This window comes from Charadrius vociferus, unplaced genomic scaffold (assembly GCF_000708025.1).
Source record: "Charadrius vociferus isolate BGI_N301 unplaced genomic scaffold, ASM70802v2 scaffold255, whole genome shotgun sequence".
Classification (NCBI taxonomy): Eukaryota; Metazoa; Chordata; class Aves; order Charadriiformes; family Charadriidae; genus Charadrius; species Charadrius vociferus.
This window is the reverse complement of record NW_009648785.1, coordinates 1097019-1116759: the sequence shown is the minus strand read 5'-3', so window position 1 is coordinate 1116759 and position 19741 is coordinate 1097019.

The window sequence follows — 19741 nt, the reverse complement described above, 5'->3', positions numbered from 1 at the left end:
GCAATTTACAGCAAGTCTATTGTTTTACACTAATAAGTAGATTCTTCCTATGAAGCTGCAGTCTCTCATCTTGTTAATCAATGCAACTCATGCTGACTCTTCACAGGGGTCAACCATTACCAGAAAGTGGATTATTATCCATCAGTAAAGTTTCAGGTCTTGATTACTGACCTAATTATTCCATTCAGCACATGTAACTCAAAGTTATAGGATAATTCTGTAGAAGTGATGAGTTCTGCAGGTTCAGAACATTTTTGTTGTAACACCCCCGGCATACCAGACCAGTGTCTGTGTGCTAATAAGCATTGCACTCTGTTACAGGAACCTTTGCACAATTTCACCCTGTTGGCTGTAGCTAATGATCTGCTTACATCAGGAAGCAGATAAATAAGTAGTTCTTTATAAAAGTTCTAATTTGCGGGTAAGGAAATAGCCCCTTTCCCCAGCTTGCTGAAGAAAAATCGTGGAGTCAACAGTCACAACTGCTTTTTCATTGGCACAAACATTTTATAGTTGTAGAGGTAAACCCAAGACAATTGTAATTTGGGCAATATGTATTAATGTAAAAAAAAAAAATCACCAATAAATACGAAGAATCACTCTTTGTGCAGCCTCCTCAGCACAGACTTTCTTTAAGCGTGCTCTTGGAGTAAAATATAGATGTAAAAGTAATTTACATATTCAGTTACAATCCCTCGCAATTACCACCTGATGTTTATCCAGACCCCAAACTTCCATAATTAACAAATCTATATGTATATCGTCCCTGAATTTGCCTAGAGAAATTACTTAGTTGAATAAGAGATTTTAGCATAGTGGTGTAAGACTGTGCTAATCAAATATTTGCTTCTTTCTCAATATACTCTTCTAAAGGATATCCTTCATAATAGCACAGAGTCTTATCACCAAGAAATCCATTTCATTAAAAGACTAAATATGTGACCACTGAATTTTTTTCAGATATTCTTTCTCACATAGAAATGCTGAAATCCAACCCCAGACCAACACACTTCAAAAAAAGCACCTGTATGGAGTAACACTGAACATCTCTGCTATATCATATACTCCAGAGAATAAAAAAGGCTTCTGCTAGATGCTTATCAGAAGCTGCTTTTAACAGTAAGGTGACACGTAAGTAGTGGTATTATCAACTTGTTCCCTGGGTTGCAATATGCAGGGAGAATGAAAGCTCACATCAGTTAAGGTTTGTCTTACGTTTCAAAGATTTAAGGTGATATTTACAGTTTTCTTTATTGCTAAGGGATCCATCATTTTGAAGCAGTATCGTCAAACGAGACTGATCCTTTGTGCTGACAGTCATTGGTATGAAACAACGTTGCATTTAAGCTGCCAGAGAATCCAGCTTAATTAAATAAAGCCTTAATTGTTAGCATTTATAATTTTTACCACAGCCATACCTATGAGGTCTCACCAAGCTCATGATTTCATTGACATTTCATGGAAAAGAATGAGAAACTGCTCCTTCTCCCAGAATAGAGTTTTCTCATGCACAGCTGTACGTAGGCCAATATCAATATGGATTTTATTATCTGCATTGATGTGAAGTCCTGAGACAATAAATACTACTGCTACAGACCTGTCTAATAACCTCCATTTTTATTTCTCTGCCATTGCGTGGGAAGAGGGATTTAGAGGTTAACGATGATGTCTTGTTTTCTTCCTGAAGTAATGATTTAAATTGGGGTGGACCAACCAACCAACCTTTTCAGGGCTGGTGACTAAATGTCATGCTGAAGACCCCTCCCTTGCAGTACACGAGCATATTATTTAGAGCTCACAGCAGTGAGTGCTATGATCCACGCAGGGGTATGGAGCAGTGTGTAGCTGTTGGGAGTCACACGCTGCCCTAGAGTGAAGCAAATGTGGCAGGCCAGAAATTATCCTCCAGGTCACTGGGAATAGCTGTCAGAACTGGGATTCAGCCTTACTATTTCTTGCTTTGCAATCTCGTACTAGAATCAGCTCTGATCCTGCTGCACGTTCTATGGCACGTGTTGTCAGGAGGACTTCAGAAGGTGTCATGTCAGTCTGAATTAAAAACAGAATGCTGTCATTTCTGATTGGGACACCTCAGTGATTGCCTCGATTTCACTTAACACTATAGGTCTATTTTCAAACCTCCTTCTTTTGTCTGCTGTCCCTATAAAGAGGATGCTACCCATGAAATTACATGGAGCTAACATCGTTGTCATTACCCACATTTTTAAATTCCATGAAATCCCAGCAACAACTAGTGCAAGATGAAAGGATAGAAATACTGCTGTAGTGAACAAGCAGCAAACCCCTGTTTTACCAGTAACCCAGCAGCAATGCTACTTGAGATTGAGATTTTCCTATTATTATCAGATGGGGAGGTGGATCAGAGAAAGATATGGACAGTAATGTGATGTCCAGTGAGGACAACTTCTCTCTCCTCTGATCCAGAAACTGAGCAGAGGATGGTTTACCCACTGTGCAGTCCTCCTGGTGTCTCCTCTCCAGCAAAGAGCACCAGGAAAAACTGCAGAGAGTCTTCCAGACACCCCAGAAAATAGAAACAATTCTGGAAGCAAATACATGAGGAGCCTTTGATTGTTCACCGAAGCACTTGCAGTGCTGCCTGGACTTCCTCCACTGTGTACTAATTTGCTATGCGCTCAAGCTCTCTCCACCTCTGCCTCTCTCATCTTCTGCCCCCAGGCTTCACTTCACACCCGCTCCATTGCTTTGCTTTTAGCCGAGTCCCAGCTGAACAAGCAGAACCACTGTAAAATATCCCAGAAGCTATTACGAAAGTGCACTGCCCTGCTCTATGCACATAAGACTGTCTTAATGCTTGTATGAAGTCTAAAATGTGGACTCCTGACCTATTCCTCAGAAATCTATCTCACACAGACCACACGCTTTTACGGTAAGAGCTGCCTATTCTCTGTGTCTATAGTGTCTAAGATACCAGGGCTCTCTCCTTGGTTACTTGGTAATAAATGCAACTTTATTACTTGCTAACAAATGAAACAGATAATAATAAAGTTCTTCCCCAGAGACAAAATATCCGTTAAATCTACAAGGAAAAAATGAACAACCTCATTTTAATATCCTTGTGTATAGAAAGACCTCCTTAATCAGCATGAAGCTTAAATGAGGTACTTGCTTAGCAGGAACACCTATACAGGAACTGATTTCAGCAAATTGTTTGAGATGGCCCTCTACTCTGGATAATTTTCAAAGTGATTACTCCATCATGCCCGAGGCTGAGGAGGAGGGCATTACAGGTACTAACAGGTACCTGTGTCCTCTACTTTGCAAGCTGTGACATTCAGATCAATTTTCACACCGTAACACATCTCACTTACAGCTGCATTTGGGCTTCAAAGCCAACCTATTTCAGTATTCAGCTACATGGGGAAATTAACTGCTGTGGTTACAAAGCAGAAAAAAAAAACATGGCTGCAGATAAATTAATATTGTTCCAGTGCATGCACTCTAAGCTGGAATAAAATCATTTTTATTCTGAAATAATATTTATTCTGAAATTAAGACCTATGTAGCAACAGAAGTATAATTAATCTTTTCTATTTATATTGCTATTCATTTGGAGAAAATGAAAGTTCTTGCAGCATTGATTACTATCCTGCATTGCTACGGTGACCAATTAATCACTGATGCATGTATCAGCATTCACCTTGGTTCCGAGGTAGCCACACTGCTCACTAATTTGGCAGCTCCTGCTTATTTTTTCTTCCTCTGTTGAACCCCCTTTATTTGAGAAATAGGAAGGAAGCTGAGGCATACGCACAGGTAGTGCACACACAGCTATCCAGGCTGTTGGCACCCCGCACCATTCTTCACCATACATACAGCGTGGGCTGCTGTGAACTGAGCCCGTTCCGTCTGTTTACATTACCACTACTAATTTTGCCTTGCAAGCACAATTAGATGTTCATTAATCAAGTCGAGGTACAGTTAAAAAAAAAAAACAAACCAAAATTATCATCGTTAAACCCAGAAGGTTCCCCTCTCCCTTTCTTAAGCCATGTTTAAGCTCATCTAACACCATACCGACACTGAAGGGAGAGGTTCTTTCTCCAGCCTCTTCGCTGCGTGCTCCTTGTCGGCCTAGATGTCACGCTTTGGCTCAGTGAATCACATCAGCTCGTTCAACCAGCCAGACCCAGCAAAAGAAAATAAGATTCAGTTTCAGCTGGATCAATGAGCCGATCTCACTGGACATGAGCACTACTGCTGAGCAAGGGAGGGCAAAGCACCGTGCAACCGTGGGAGCAGAGAGGGGGAGCACGGGAGATAGTTTTAGATTGACTTGGACTGCAAAACTCCGTGCTCAGAGTGCAGCCATTCAGACTGCTCAGGATTTGGAAACTTCACATGAAGGATGGAGGGGGGAAGCAGTGACAGGGCAGGGAAGTACTTGGATGTGTCATAAGTGGAGAATGCAGCTGATCACGTCAGCCAGTCACCATCACCCCCCTATTCCTCCCACCATTCCCTGTGTTGTACCAAACACTGAATCAAAACTTCAAGCAGAGACCTGAATCAAAGACAGTCACAGGGAGTGGGAACCTCTTAAGAGTATGAAAATGGTGATGACTACACATGAAAATGATAATCAATAAACTAGCAACTGTCTAACAGTCCTGGTATGGACCTCCCAGTGAAGAAACACCCTGATGTTCTTGTAGTGATCAGCTGTATCACAGTTTCACCTCCGGGCCTTGAAAAGTGGAGGGTCACAAAGAGAGACAGGGGAATCATTCCCCAACTTAGAGATACTTGGCAGATACCTATTTACCACATTTTATCTTCAGCCTTCCTACGCTTAAGATTTCAATGGGTCTTGGCTAAGTGCTCACTATCCATAAAGGAAAACTAAGACACTGCAACAAATCACTCCAGAGAATGAAATACTTATTAAGGACAGGAATTACCTGATCAAATGTAGATACTACAGACTTCTGAGCTGGCCATCCTCAGCCTCCTTGACAGCCAACAGCCTGTGAGGCCGGATTCCTCACTTTCTAATGTAGGTATCTAAAATAGGTCAGAGGAATTGTACCCTAAACGTGCCATTTCTCTCCACTGACTATAAAGGAAGGCCAGAATAACTAACACAAATGGAGACATTCACAGTGTAGATGAGTTGTTGGTATGTGTCTTGCTCAAGTCACCTCTTTGTTTGATGGCTTAGTTTCCCTGTTGAATAACCGGAATGAAGTTATTTATTCTCCTTTGAAAAGCATTTTTATCATTGTGGACAAGAAATTTAGCATTGTGGACAAGAAATATCACAGAAGTTAAATGCTTTCAAGAAATTATCTTTTCTGTTTTACTAAATGGGCTAAAATTAATTGTATCTAGTTAAAAGAAATTAATTTCTTGAAATCTAAACTGAATTCCTCACAGGAATGATTTAAATGATTTTCATAAATTGGTAGTCTGGCGACCTTTTGCCCACAGCACATTTCAAAGTTGTCTCTAACATGTAATCAGCGTACTGTAAGAACCGAGTAACTCCTGTTAAAAGGGAACAAAGTTCAAAAAGAGATCTGAATTGCTGAAATCACAAAGGGAAGTCTGATGACCTTTCAGTCACTTCTGATGTAAAAAGAAAATCCAGATTTATGTCTCTCCCCTAAACTCTGCAGCTTTTAATAAGAAAGGGTACCAAGTTTGAGGAGATTACTTCATAAAAAATATGGAAATAAGTTGTCACTCACCCTACTGGGGACAGGCTTTTATTAGACAAAGACAGTGTCATGCTCCCAGGAGAGCTCTGCCAGAGAGCCCCAGGAATCTTTCTGTAATTTATATTTGAGATGACAGGCTGGGATTTCTGCACTACACTCTGAGCAGGACCACCTGCGTCAACCATGCTGGGATCAGCCACTGTCTCTCTGTGCTCTTCCATCTTCCAGCACTCTTAACGCAACAAGAGTAACTGCATTTGACATCTCTAAGCTCTTTCATTCAAGGGATATCTGAGCAGTGAGTTGATTAAAATGACTCTAGGACTTCAGCACGAGGCACTATTTAATCAGACCCCCAAAAGGAACCAAGTGCATAGAGCAAAAGAGGAAAGTAGTAAAAACTTCCTGTCTCACTCACATTTATTCTTCTTGTTTAGTCTTCTTTTTTTTTTTTTTTTTTAAGTTCCCCTCAGTTTAACTAATTCCAGCTTGAAGCAGCAGACTGTCCTGCTTCCAACACCCTCTCTACATTATTCTTGTGAATTTGCCAGTCTTTGTTCTCTCAAATCTGTCCTGGCCTCTCTTACCAGGTTGGAACATTCTCCCATACTAGGTCAAAAGAAGCGTGGCACTAATTTCTAAAAACCACACAATGACATTTTGGTTATGGTATAAGACTGGACGCACAGAACGCTACTGCAGAATAGTGAGTAAGCTTTCTTATCTACCCTGTAGCAATTCTGCAGTAACTCCTCTTTGTAAATAAGCTTTACGTTTTCTCCTTCATTGCCAATTCTCAGCATTGCCTACACAGCTATGGTACACCAGGACTGGGTCTGAGAAATCAGTCCCTCAGGGCTTTAGAATTGGTTATTTTGTTCTAGGTGTCTCCTTTACACCAAACTCCTTCACAAGTTACACCACATCAAATTGTAATTTCAGTAAGTTATGAAACAGTAATACTGATATTTCCCAGTTAGCAACGACATCTTCAAAGCTAGTGCTGGTTTGCTGGAATGTATTACGCTGGAACAATCACAACCTCCTCTTCTCTTTTTGCGAGATACGACAGCAAGCATCTTTAAGAGTACCTAGATTACAGCACTAAATAAAGCTAATGCCTAAACGATAAACAAATCCTTTGAGCCCAAAGAAAGAAGAACTAAAGCTCTGACAGTCCTAAAAACCACAATGAGAGAACAGCACTTAACCTTTAGGTTTGACTACACCTGGGAAATTCCATCACCTCTGGGCCATTACTGCTGTGCTGATGAGACCCACTCTCAGCAGGGTTACACAGGATTGTGGATTAAAACACTAGTGCCAGCTGATAGTTCATCATTTGTGGATGAACGAGTGGGACACTTTTAGATTTCCCAGTGGAGCCTAGACCCTTAAGGCTGCTTTATACCTTATCAGGAAGGCAGGGGAAGGAGAAAAAAAAAAAAAAAAAAAAAAAAAAAAAAGCACTTTGCTTTGACATCTACCTTCAGTGATACAGCACTCTACTCCCCAGCAGGAGGCCCAACCTTGTAAAACAGATTGTACAGAAAAAAAAATTCAACTGTCACTTGAAAATGCTGAAAATTAGACATTAATGCTGTTGTAGAGAAATGATGTATTTCTTTAGCATTGTATTTACATCAGACTTAAGTTAATCTCATCAGTCAGTTGGCTGAGAAATGAAAAGCTGGTTTTGAAATACTGAAATGGCTTCATTTTGAGATGTTTGTAATGGACTCAAAAATACATGTATATATTCACACATATGTATCTGTATATACACACTTAGCAATCAATATTTAAACTCTTTAAGAGAAGAGAAAGTCATTCTCAATATTTTCCATTATGAAAATTGATGTAGATACCAACATATTGAAAATAAGTAATTATTACTAATTTTGATAATAGTTGCAAGGACATGATTATTTTTTTAAACTTGTAAGATTTCTGATAAATTTTAACTTTGGAAAAGAACTTTTTAAAAGAAAAGCATATTTTCAAGAAATTAGGACCCACCACAGGGAATATTTAATTAACCACTGTATTAACAAAAAACACTTTAAAAAAATAATTTAAATCCAGGTGACTACTTTCAAACTGGTAGAATTCTTGTTAGACCCAAATTTTCTCAGCTCTCATCTTCCTTCAGAGCGGTCATTTCCCTTTTCTTTGTGAACTCTTTTCCTGACACCATAGTAATTTTGGAGACTAATTTCTTCTACCAGTTGGATTGTAAATCTTAAGTTAGGAGTTTTTGGGGGCAGTTACCATGTTTTTATTCTGCTCTGAGCACCATGGGAGTCCTGGTCTGTAACTTACGCCTCACAGACGCTAAAGTCATACACGCTCATTCATAATTAAAGACAATGATTATATCATGTCCCACATCTCACAACATCTTTGCTTTAGCTGTTCAGTCAGGCTCACTGGTTCAGAGAATTTTATTGAGCTCAAATCAAGAGCTATCCCAGCAGTGTCCAACACAGTAGGCAGCTCCTCAGGACTTTGCAGCCCCTGGCACTTTGTGCTGTGTGGTGGAGCATAGCTTTCACCATCATGCTGGAGAACACACCAATTGCTCAGACACGAGCAGTGGAAATGAGTAAGGACTTGTAGTTGAGGAAAGACCAAATACCACAATCAAAACACAAAGGAAGCAAGCAAGGAACTAGATGGACTCAAGACCTTTATCCATAACACTGGGGACAGACTGGAGGAAACAGACCAAGGAATTCTTGTGGACAGCTATCAAGGGAATAAAGATTCACAGGGAATTGGGTTTGGGGAGGATGAGAAATTTATTCATACCATCCAGTCCCATACATTTTCCCAGACAACAATTAGATACAGGTTTCCTTTTGTTTTACAGAAGTAGTCTGTGGTTCTTGGGATGAGTCAGGCCAGGACAGATTAATTCTCCATCCACAAAGAACCCTTTCCCAATCTTCATCCCTAAACATCTTTGAGTGCCTGTCCTTATTCCTGACCCTCTTTCCTGGAAAAACCTTCACTCAAAGAGAAGCTGCCACCGTGTAAATTTAGACCAACTTCATTTCATTTCCATCAAAGCTAGTTTTGAATTTTAAAAGCTTGGTGAAAAATTATAATGTCAAGTAATGCTGAAATATCTGCTTTATCCTCCACCCTCAATGTTTTGTTCTTTTACTTGTTACTATTTGGAAATGAAGTGTATTTTTGGACCACTATGAATGTGTGAATGTGTACTTCAGCCTCGCATCCTCTTTCTCTCTCAAAAGATGTAGCAGCAGGAAGAAGGTTATGGCAATCACTGTTGGGTTGGGACATCTGAGGGCCTTACTCACGTCTGTGCCCTGCTGTGCTTGGATGCTCTACAAACCATTGTCAAACTAGTGAACAACTGCCAATATGAACAAATACTCACTCTGACCCTTTGGGGACGCTCCACACTAGTCAAGCAACGGAGTATGACAGCACATGCCTATTTTATCTCCTCCCACATGCAGATTATGGAAACTTGGCAGAAAATAAACTTCCTAGGCTGTCAATGCAGATTCATGAAGGCATCGTATGACATGGCAGTCTATCATGTGTTCAGAAGATGGTTTCCTTGCTTAGAAGCAAATTAACCAATTGTTAAGTTTGAGGGGAGGGTTGTTTGCTTTTGTTTTGCTAAGTACACACAGCTAACAAAACCAGCTAGCTTGTTTTGCCCAAATCTTACGCTTCCTTCCACAGAGCTCTGACATTGCTTAGCTGTGAAACTGGAGCTGCGCTGAAAGGGAATTTGGATCCTAGCATGGAAGTCAAATCAGTGCATCAGAGTGATAAGACCTAACAGCTTCTGCAGTGATCTTATAAACCTATCCTGTGGGCAAACTCTGCTCCACTTTCAAAAACAAAAAAAAGCTATTGTAGCAGAACTGAATGTGGGAACCTGGAAACAAACCACAGGACTTGTGCCCTTATTTGTGTGTTAATCCCTAGAATGCTTTTCCATGTCACAGCTAATTCACAGCTTGCAGATATTAGCGTCAGCTCTGACTTCAGATGAAAGTTCAAGGCCTTTGCTTATGTCTGCATTGGGCTCTTTCTAACATAAACAAAATGGCACTGGTTCTTTCTTCCTTTAACTTCTTTGGCAACACACTTTGAAGTACAGTGCCAAAAAATGGCACTGGTTGCAGATCTCCCATAAATCACACCAAATTCTGTCACGGTGAAATAAAATAAATCAAATGCATCTTTCTCTGAACAGTGAGCAAATAATGTTCAAAGCTCAAAAATGCAAATGAAATCACATTTGTTATTAGCCCTCTGATTGCAGGCAAAACCTGAGGATCTTTTGTTGCATAACATACTGCAAAGAGGCCCAAACTCTTTGGTTTTTCTTCCTTGGAGAACTTTCCTTCTCTCAGACTGAGTAAGCAGGCAACAACTAGGGGAGCAATGTCAGGGTGCTGTGCTTCCCTTCTACTCTTTCTTTTAGCTCTTATTTGCTCAAGGGTTGGCTATCGAGTGCCTTGGCCTCCCACTCACAGTAGCAGCTCCATAATCCTAGGTGAGGGTGATGCTACGCCTTAATAACCTCAGAGGGCAGCATGCTTCTGCTTTCTAAGTCCCAAGGGGCTCATTAGAGGATCTGCTAAATCAGGCTTGTATAGTCTGTCATTAACTGCAGAATTTAATTAGTCTAAGTTTGCGCTGATTTGCATTTAGGAAAGACTGAAGCTTGCTGAGTTGTTGCTGTCATCATGCTGTGTTTATCTTTTCCTCTGTTTTCTAAGGGGTTTTTTAAGGTACATAAAGGTCAGGGGAACAAACATTCTTGGTGCTAAGCTAATCCTGGAGATGCAGTCATATTGGGGACTTAAATAAATGCTTACTAGGAACAGAACAGACTCAATGGCAATACTGCAGTATACCTACCCCACATTTCGTAACAGCCAACATTAGCACGGTATAATCAAAAGAAATTATGAGAAGGGCAAGATGATGGAGCTCTTGCATTGAGACTCTTTGAAGCACACCCATGGGACATGCATTTGCAAATTGCGTATTTGAAACATACAAGTTCCCCATACCCATAATGTCATTGAGAAAATGCCCGCTGACTTCAATGAGAGCACTGCTAAGCCTGACACTTTTGGTAATCACATCTGTAATGCTAAACTGCTGATCAAGCTTTTTGCTGTCTTTTAACTACATCACCCTGGATGAAGACTCGATAAAAAACATCCCAGATTGTTCTCTCACTGTTAGAGTTTCAGTGATCTCGCCTGCAGTACTAATGTGGTTTATATTCTGAGTATTGGCAAAAACAAGTTACTTCCTTCAGAGTTCTTGCAATGCCACTGGAGAACAGGAACTCTGCTGTCATAGCAGAATGCCTCATTCCCCATCTCGCAGGGTCTCTACCATGACAAGTTCCTACTTCAGTTCTTTGCACAACACCACAGATCTGAGAAGCCCTGTGAAAAGCTTTTTCTATTCTCATTCTAAACACAGCCAAACATAATCACTCTGTGCCAAAAGGAAAAGACTGCAGCTGGTAAGGAAATTAAATTTACTCCAGATCTTCCAGTAATGCATTATAGCATAAATGATGGAGGGATAACAATCAAGACGTGCATAAAAATGTCTCAGAGAGCGCTTTAAAAGTTTAGGGCTTTATCTAAAAGAGCAAAAACCCATCTAGTAACTATGTCTTTTTTTTTTTCCCCCTTGTGGATGGATTAATAAGACAAACATTGTATTAACAGCACAAATATGAAGTTCACTGTCTAGTATTCATTTATCACATGGGTCTTTTGAATCCCAGTAACCTGCATTAAAAAGCTCAATCAAAAATCCAGACAATCCAAATTACTTCACCGTCTTTGCACCCAAATAGCTAAATTCATACTCAAAAACACTTTGATGTTTCCTATTAACTGAATATTAGGTCTACTGGAGAAACTGACAGAAATTCCAAGATATGAATGATTTGTGGAAATTTTTTCACCCTCTCTAAAATTGCTTTCGAGCACCTGGAATGCATTGCTAAGCACTAAACAGAAATGATCCTGTTTAGCCCATTAGATTTCAATTTACATCAGAGAAAAATGCATCTGTGAAGTATTTATATACACAAAGAAGCATAACATTAACTGCACTGTGGAGATGTTATCACTTACAGCCACTGAGTGCCTCAACTACAAATTAGAGGACAATTAATTTAAAATAGTCCTGTACTAAAACACGGAATAAAGTAGTTAAAGGAAAAAAGCTGTAATAGTTCCCATGGTAGAGTTTTTTATAGGGAAGATATGAATGTTATGAATGTTACATCTATTTACTTAACAATGAAATATTGGAACAGGTTGTAGGGCAGGGTTGACCTTACACAACACAGGGCCTTAAGTAAGATTTAGAGGCACAGCTCTACATTAATCCCAAATTTGCCTGTGCCTCACCTTGAGGTCCTGTCTTACCTCCATCTCTACTGCCTTGTTTCCTGCCTCTTGACACGCATAAGTGAAGTCATTAGCTCCTCTTTTACAGGGTTACAAGCAACTAAAAATTACTTGATACATGCTTTGGGGTAAGAGCTTGAACACAGGCAGTTGTGGGAAAGCCACAATCCCTGAAGGTGGAAAAGGGGGAGGGTTGAGCTAGTGCAGCTCCAAACCCTCGCTGCATCACCGTTGTGTAAGACCCGCTCTGGTGGCCTGCAAATGCTCACCCACGTGAGCATCTCTGCTCATGACACACTCTCCAGTGAGTTCCAAGTACAAAACACAGATGCAAGTTGCTCATGCACTTGAGCATTTACAGATTCAAAGCCTTGGCTTTCACCTCAGCCTCAGACGAGGAAAATCATGTCTAATCAAGGCCAGACTGTTTCAATTGCACATTTAACTTTTCAGTAAGCAAAGCGCTTTTTACGGAATAGATTTTTTTAATATAATGCATTTCTCCTTTCTAAAATTTTCTTTAGACATCTGTGTAGAAACCCATTGCAAGTTTGCAGTTACAGTCAGGAGATAACTTAATATATATGCATTAAACAAAACTGTTCCTTCTTGAGGTATACTTCATGTTTCCTAAAGCCTGACTGACAGAACACTTATATCTCAGGTAACTGTGGACTTTATACAAATATTGCTCATTTTGCTTTGCAGTACTTTGCAGGAAGGCAAGAGGCTTAAACCAGATGTTTTCTGTGCTATTCCAATGACACTGAAGAAAGAGAGTCATGCACATTAGAAATTTTCAACTGCCTAGGCAAATTCTTACAATTATTCATTTAGCTATTTTTAATCTTTAAAAATGTTCTTTTTAATTTAAAAATGTTATTTTTAGTTTTAAAACTAAAAAGAGGATTAGTGGTGAAGGATTTCTTTACAGTGGCAAAAATGCGTGAATTTCACAGCAATTATAAGGTACTGCATGATTTCCCATAGCCTTCCCCAGTGATTCCTTTTGTATCATTATTTCCCCAGGAAATATTAATCTGTGACTGCAATAAAATAAATCAACAGCTTTGCATTACTTCACAATAGCATTGCTGTTTATGTTTTTCACCTCCTAATGATGAAGAGAGAATTCCTGTAGTAAAAGCTGCACATATATAAATGTAACTAAATTAAAATTGTTGGAAAGCACACCGTTGTTTTCCCAGGAAACTAAAAAATAGTTTAAAAATAGCCTTAATAAATCACAAACAACTTTAATTAAAAAAAGGGGCTATAGCCCAATGCTCCTGCTGCCTGTAATAAGGCTGTAATTGGTAAGCTACTTCCTGCAAACAAGTCCTTATACATCCAGGACTCAGATGAGCAGAATGATTGTACCATCCAGACTGATATTAATTCTGAAGAAAAATTGGGACTTCTAAATTATTAAGGAAGACTGTCACTGAAGTTTTCATTGAACATCCGTATCCTGAAGCCATATAAATGTCACAAAAAGCCACAGCACTTTGGCTCTGATTGAGCACAATTCTTAACCAGCCAATCAAACTACCTCTATATTTAAAGCTAAGCATGTGCATACTGTTCCCTGCTGAATCAGGCATCAGATTCCACCTTCACTGTATGAATCTGTGATTATCATGTTTCTAAGCAGAACCCTCCATTTTCCACAGGAAAAGGCTTATAGACCTCAACAGAACCAGTTTTGTCTATATAGAGGGAAAAGTACTACAAGCTAATCTAGGATGTGAATTTATAGTCCATTTACTGTTCCATGCCAATTCCCCAGGTGAACACTTGGTGCCTTTGTTCATTATAACTTTACACACTTCCAAAGTATATTGTTCAACAGCAAACAAAGATTATTTATTTTTTTTTATAAGGACTAAGGACCTGTTTACACTGAGATTCATGAGAGATATGTAAATTTACTTTGTAGATGGATGAGTTATGCCACATTAAATATCTGAGAGGATAGTCCCATATGGAATTAAAATAGCTTTAATTTAATTTAGCTTAATCCACTTCATGAGTAAAATAAATAAAATGAAATGAAGGCTACTTTAATTGTGAATGAGAGTTCAGTGTGGCTTAAATAGCCAATTGACAACTAGTTAATTCAGATGAACCTTGCTAAGGACCTCCAAGTAGATAAGCTCTGACAGTGTCGAAACAGAAGAAGTGGCAGGTGGTCTTGTATAAATGTTCCCCCTCATCTGCAACACAGTGATATGGGACAAGGCAGAGAATATTTTTGCTGCATTCTCAGACTGGCTCCTGAATGGCTAATTGTGGACATATTTTAAGGAGATGCCATTCTCGTGCTACCTCTGGAGCAAGCCTCTGTAGAGTTCCTTGCACATAGGACTCTATTACAATCACTTGTTAGTTTCAAATGAACCCCTGTGTGCTGTCGGGCAAGAAGAGGGCTGAGACCTGTGGGCTATAAACTCGGGGGAGACCAGGCACCCATCCATCCCTGTGCTAAGCCGGACAATCCTCAGCCCTCACCCTTCCCCAGAGGCGCAGCAGCGTTCAGCACCACGGACAGCTGCCACCAGCACCACGGACAGCTTCCCTTCCCCTCTTCTTCCCCCTCGCCGCCTCACCGGCAGCTCCCTCTGTCGTGATTTTTAAGCCTTTTTTGCAAAAGGCCCGTCCAAAGAAACGCCTTTGCGTCGAGATCCAAGGGGTAAAGTGACAAAACACGGGTCATTCTGAAAGTGCAGCATTCAGGCTGAGCTTTTCCAGGCCACTCGAAGGATTATTATTTTTCCTGAGAACCAGACATTCAAATCTCATCAAGGTTTTTGGAAAACCTCCGACTAAGCAGCAACTTTCATCCTTTAAGAAGGATGCTCATATCACTCAAAGCTTACTTAAGTAACTAGTTGATTCTGTGATTCCAAATGACCAGGCCTGAAGGGAAGAGCAACTGAACTACAGACTTGGTTTTCTTCTTCGCTTCTGTAACTAAAGCCTGCTGAGGAATTCTGGCAACATTCAGCCTGGATGTGGAAGCACCTTTCTGGTGTGCCCTGCTGTGAGTTAAATCTACTTGGAATTAGGTGGTTTTACTCTAATTTCTAAAGGCATTGTGTGTGCATGCACAGGGAATACAAATACCACTTCTCAATAAAAACAGTGAGCAAACCTGCTTTTGTACAGGGGCAGAGTGCTGACATTTTGGTATAAGTGCTGAACTGGACTTAAAATGGAAAAGAAGAGCAGTAAAACAGTGCACAGAATCAGTGTTTTCCTGTAGTGGCTGTCACCCAAGGATCTCCAAATGCTTTAAATGCAACTCTTCAGCAAGCCTTACAATACTCCCATATGATAGACAAATGTTAAGCTGCCCACTTTACAAATGGGTAAACACAGATACAATGACATCAGTTAGAGTTTGCTAAAATAGAGATTTATTTTTTTTTTCCCCAAAGTAGCTCCATCTGTGCAAATCCCTGGCACAAATATGTTACAAAAGAGCAGTATGCCTTATTCTTCAAAACAGGATCATACTGCATCAGCAACAAACTGCATACTGAACTGAGGGACCACATCTACTCAGTGTTGCTCCAGAATACCCTAGTCTCCAAAAGAGCCAAAGTAGATATCCCCTCCACACTTGTCTGACAGGCAAGCAGTCAGCTTTGGTATATGTGAAAAGGAGAAAGGATATAGTAAAGTCAGCTCAAAGAGGGACAGAAAATGCAGATAAAGATAGACATGCTAAGAAGAACAAAAGAAATAGAATAGAAAATCCTAAGTTACCTTCTACTCCCTTTGCCATCTCACAAAATGGAAACCCAATATTAAATTTGTTCAGGTTTGCCAGTCTGTAACAGTAACACCTGCAGCAGCTGTTTTGGCACCAGTATTAATACTTCACCTTTAGATAAATTTGAGACATCAATATACTGTGAGCTTCCACTAGAGATAGTAATTAAAAAAAAAGAAAAATCTGAAACCACCCAAACCCTCAAATGAAGTAATTCTTTGATATTATCTGCCCAATGACTGCTTGAAGTTTAATTGCTCTAACTTTTAGCAATGAATAATAGCCACCTATACAACAATCTGATTAGAGAGCACAGATTCCATTTGTTATAATTAAAAATCTTGTTCAATGTCTTTCGCTTCATTGGTCATTTGGTTAGAAAATGCAGAGTCATTTATGAAAGCGGTAATCAGGGTCATTTATAGGATCACTCCATCCTACTCACAGCTCCACAAGTCTCTGCTGTGCAATGCTGGGGCAGCCTAAGTGAAAAGGGAACAAAAACATCCTTTGCATCAAAACCATCCTTTGGTTTATCAGAGTCAGTTTGCTAATAGCCATGATTTTTTGTCATTACAACACAGAAGACTGCAGATAGCATGGCTAGAAAGACATGGTCCTTATGCACTGCAGCTTGGAGATGAAGGTGTTTTTTTTTTTCTTTAAAAACACCACATCACCTCATTCTCAATAGCAGCTGGCACCCAAAGTCTGCGACAGCTTTTGTGTACAGAAATATGCAACTACCTCGCTAGCGGCTAAATCCAATGCTTTGGAGTCAATATTTATCAATTACATTTTGCAAAAATATATATAGAAGTGCTCCTTCCCACATTGCTGAGTGAAAAAAACAGTAAGAAACAGGAACACTGCAGTGTAACATCCAAATTACCTCCTGGTGAAGTTCAAAGACTGTACATCAACTCTACATCACAACAAAATAAGACCATGACCTAGATATACACCATAACCCTGTAAAGGTACAGGGACATAAATCATGAGGAGGGCATGACTTTCATCCCACAGTACACTTTTGATCACAGGAAAGGCCTGAAGGAAGGAGAGGGTGGAAGCTCGGTCTTCCAGGTGGGGGAAAAAATCAACCAGGTTAGTACTGCAGTTAAAAACTTGTTATTGATGCTTTCACAGAGTTAGTTTAGACAATGATCCAGAAACATACAGCCCATGCAAGGAGTAACAACTCAAACAGTATTTAAATGAATAATCCTTTGCAAATTAGCTCCAAAGAACTCATTGAGTGCTATGCTTCAGCACTTTTGTTCTTCTTTTCTTTTACTTCCTTCTAAAAAAGCTCACAGGACTTACAGTGTAAACTTTGAGGTGTCTGCTTTAGGAAAAAACAGCAAACTACTGGGCCAGCTTTTGTGCTTAACTCTTTTCTGAGTCAGTTGGCACCATTCTTGTAGATAGCTGCCAGCTACCCTGGGACACTGGGATCTCACACCACAAACTCACACTCCTGAGAATACATCACACACTCTACCAGTCACGCAAAGCTGCCATGTAATAAGGATTACCTTAAGTGATAGCATTTCTCTGGGAGCTATTTGTCTAAAGCCAACACACATATCTCAGCAAATTTGGCAAGGCAAACAAGGACAGAATAAATTGTACTTTGAACAAATGAACAGAGGCGGGATTGTGATCAAGGGCAAGTTTAAATGGAGTCGGGGTGCACCAGCAGCTCTGATATATCTATACATCCAGGTCTAGGATGATATTAGACTAGTCATGGGAGCGTGGTGCTCAGAGAAGTTGCCTGACCCAGATTCACTGTCAGCGGCCAACTACTTGAAAACAAGATGAAGAGTGTCTTTACGTGCTGTCGTTTCACCCTGGGTATCATCCCCTTCTCTTTGCTCTTCTTGAAAGACACAACTGCATATGATATGCACAGAGAACCAAGATCTAAATGGGTGGCACTGAAACCAGACTGAATACCCAATGTGGGATTTGGATGCCATATTCAGCTAGGCTTGTTTGAAAGGTTTGTCCATAGGGAGAACTTAGAATGGTCTGCTTGAAACCAACCTATGATGTATGCCAAGGACTTTAAGGATGCCTTGAGTGCACTCTCCATTATGAGTGACTTTTAAAGTAAATTCTTACAGGAATATTCATAGCTGCAAAGGAGCTATTGCATTCTTATTGTGAAAGCTGTAATAACTCCTCTGGAATCATCTCAGATTCAACAGGGCATCAAGACAAAGCAAGCTGCACACAACCTTTACAGATGGCAAACAGCAGATATCTGTCTTTCTGATGAAGACACAGAAACAAGATACTCCTTATTATAACACATTTCTATCCTGTAGACAGTTCTAGACCCAATCCCGATTGCGTTATTTATACAACCAACCTCAAAGGAGTCAATTCGTGTTTGAAATACCATGCTGGATATTAAAGGAGTTTTGCATGGAGATTGTGGCTTTGCATAACACAAAAGGCTACGAAAGCAAAGGATGAATTAAGCACTGACTAATAGCCTGTGTCTAAATATGCTTTCTTCGGTCAGTTCAATTTACAATGCATTTTTAATGGTATTGATAGGTAATTGATGGATGGGGAAATTACGTGCTAAAAAGCAAAATCAAGGTGAGGAAAGGAAATTAAATCTCTATTTAGCAGAAAAATTATTTCAATATTTGTCTTCCTTCCCAAGCAAAATGAAAACAAGGACTGCTGAAACTTCCCAGTAAACAGAATTTCAGTTCACATCAATCAAAATGTGTCATTATATTAAAACTGAAATAATTAATTTTCCATATATTATTTATATAACATAAAAGCAAACAACCACCAAGGATTACATTTCAAAGTTTTTTCCAGTTGTCAGACTTTGGTAGAGTGCTTTAATTCCTCTTTATCAAAACCATGATATTCTTATATGAGGTCAATGGCGCAAATACAGAGAGAAATATTTGATCTGAAAATTTTATACTAGATTCCACTATCAGTCCGAATTTTCTCATCAACTGAAATATTACCAATTTATTAATACGTAGGATATTGCCTGATCCAGTAAAAAACATGAATTGCTGTGCACCAACTGTGACAAATACTGCTTAGATTCATAATAAAACCCTGATTCAGACACAAACGTGGACATGAATAGAAGACATTACGCTCAGTGTTCTTTGTAATTTAGAACAAACTTGTTCTACAAGTGTAGTCAGCTACTACCGTACAGATTTACATATTCCCATAATATCTTACTGAACACCGCATCTTCAATGTATCAGTGACATTTGTATCATTTAATATAATGCTAAGGATAGACAAGTACTTAAACTTAGCACAATAAGACAAAGTTTATGTACAAAACAAATACAGATGGATAGTATGGGAGCTTAAAATACCACAGTCAAAATATACAAAGAAAGGGAATGGAAGAAATGATCATCCCTATTTTACAAATGGCGAAGGGAGGTAAAGACCAGTGAGAAGCTCCACACAGGGTGCGGTTACGGCAGAAGGAGATGGTAAAGCTGCCCTGCACTGACACAGCTATCCTGTGCACAGCAGCGTTGAGAGATTTGCCCAAGGTAATGCAAGAAATCAGTATCATATAGTCTCTAAATTCAAATTTCGTGCATGCCAATCCAAGTGTAGTCACTGCAGGACAGTGTTTCTCGTCAGAAACCATATAACATGTCAAAGCCTGCATGAAGGAGATACGCTGAGGATACCACAATGGCCACTGCTCAGTGTGGTTTCCTATAACCATTACACTTATTAGCACTTAAATATGGGGTTTTTTTGTTTTACATTTCATTTTTATTATAACTAGATCAGATGCAATG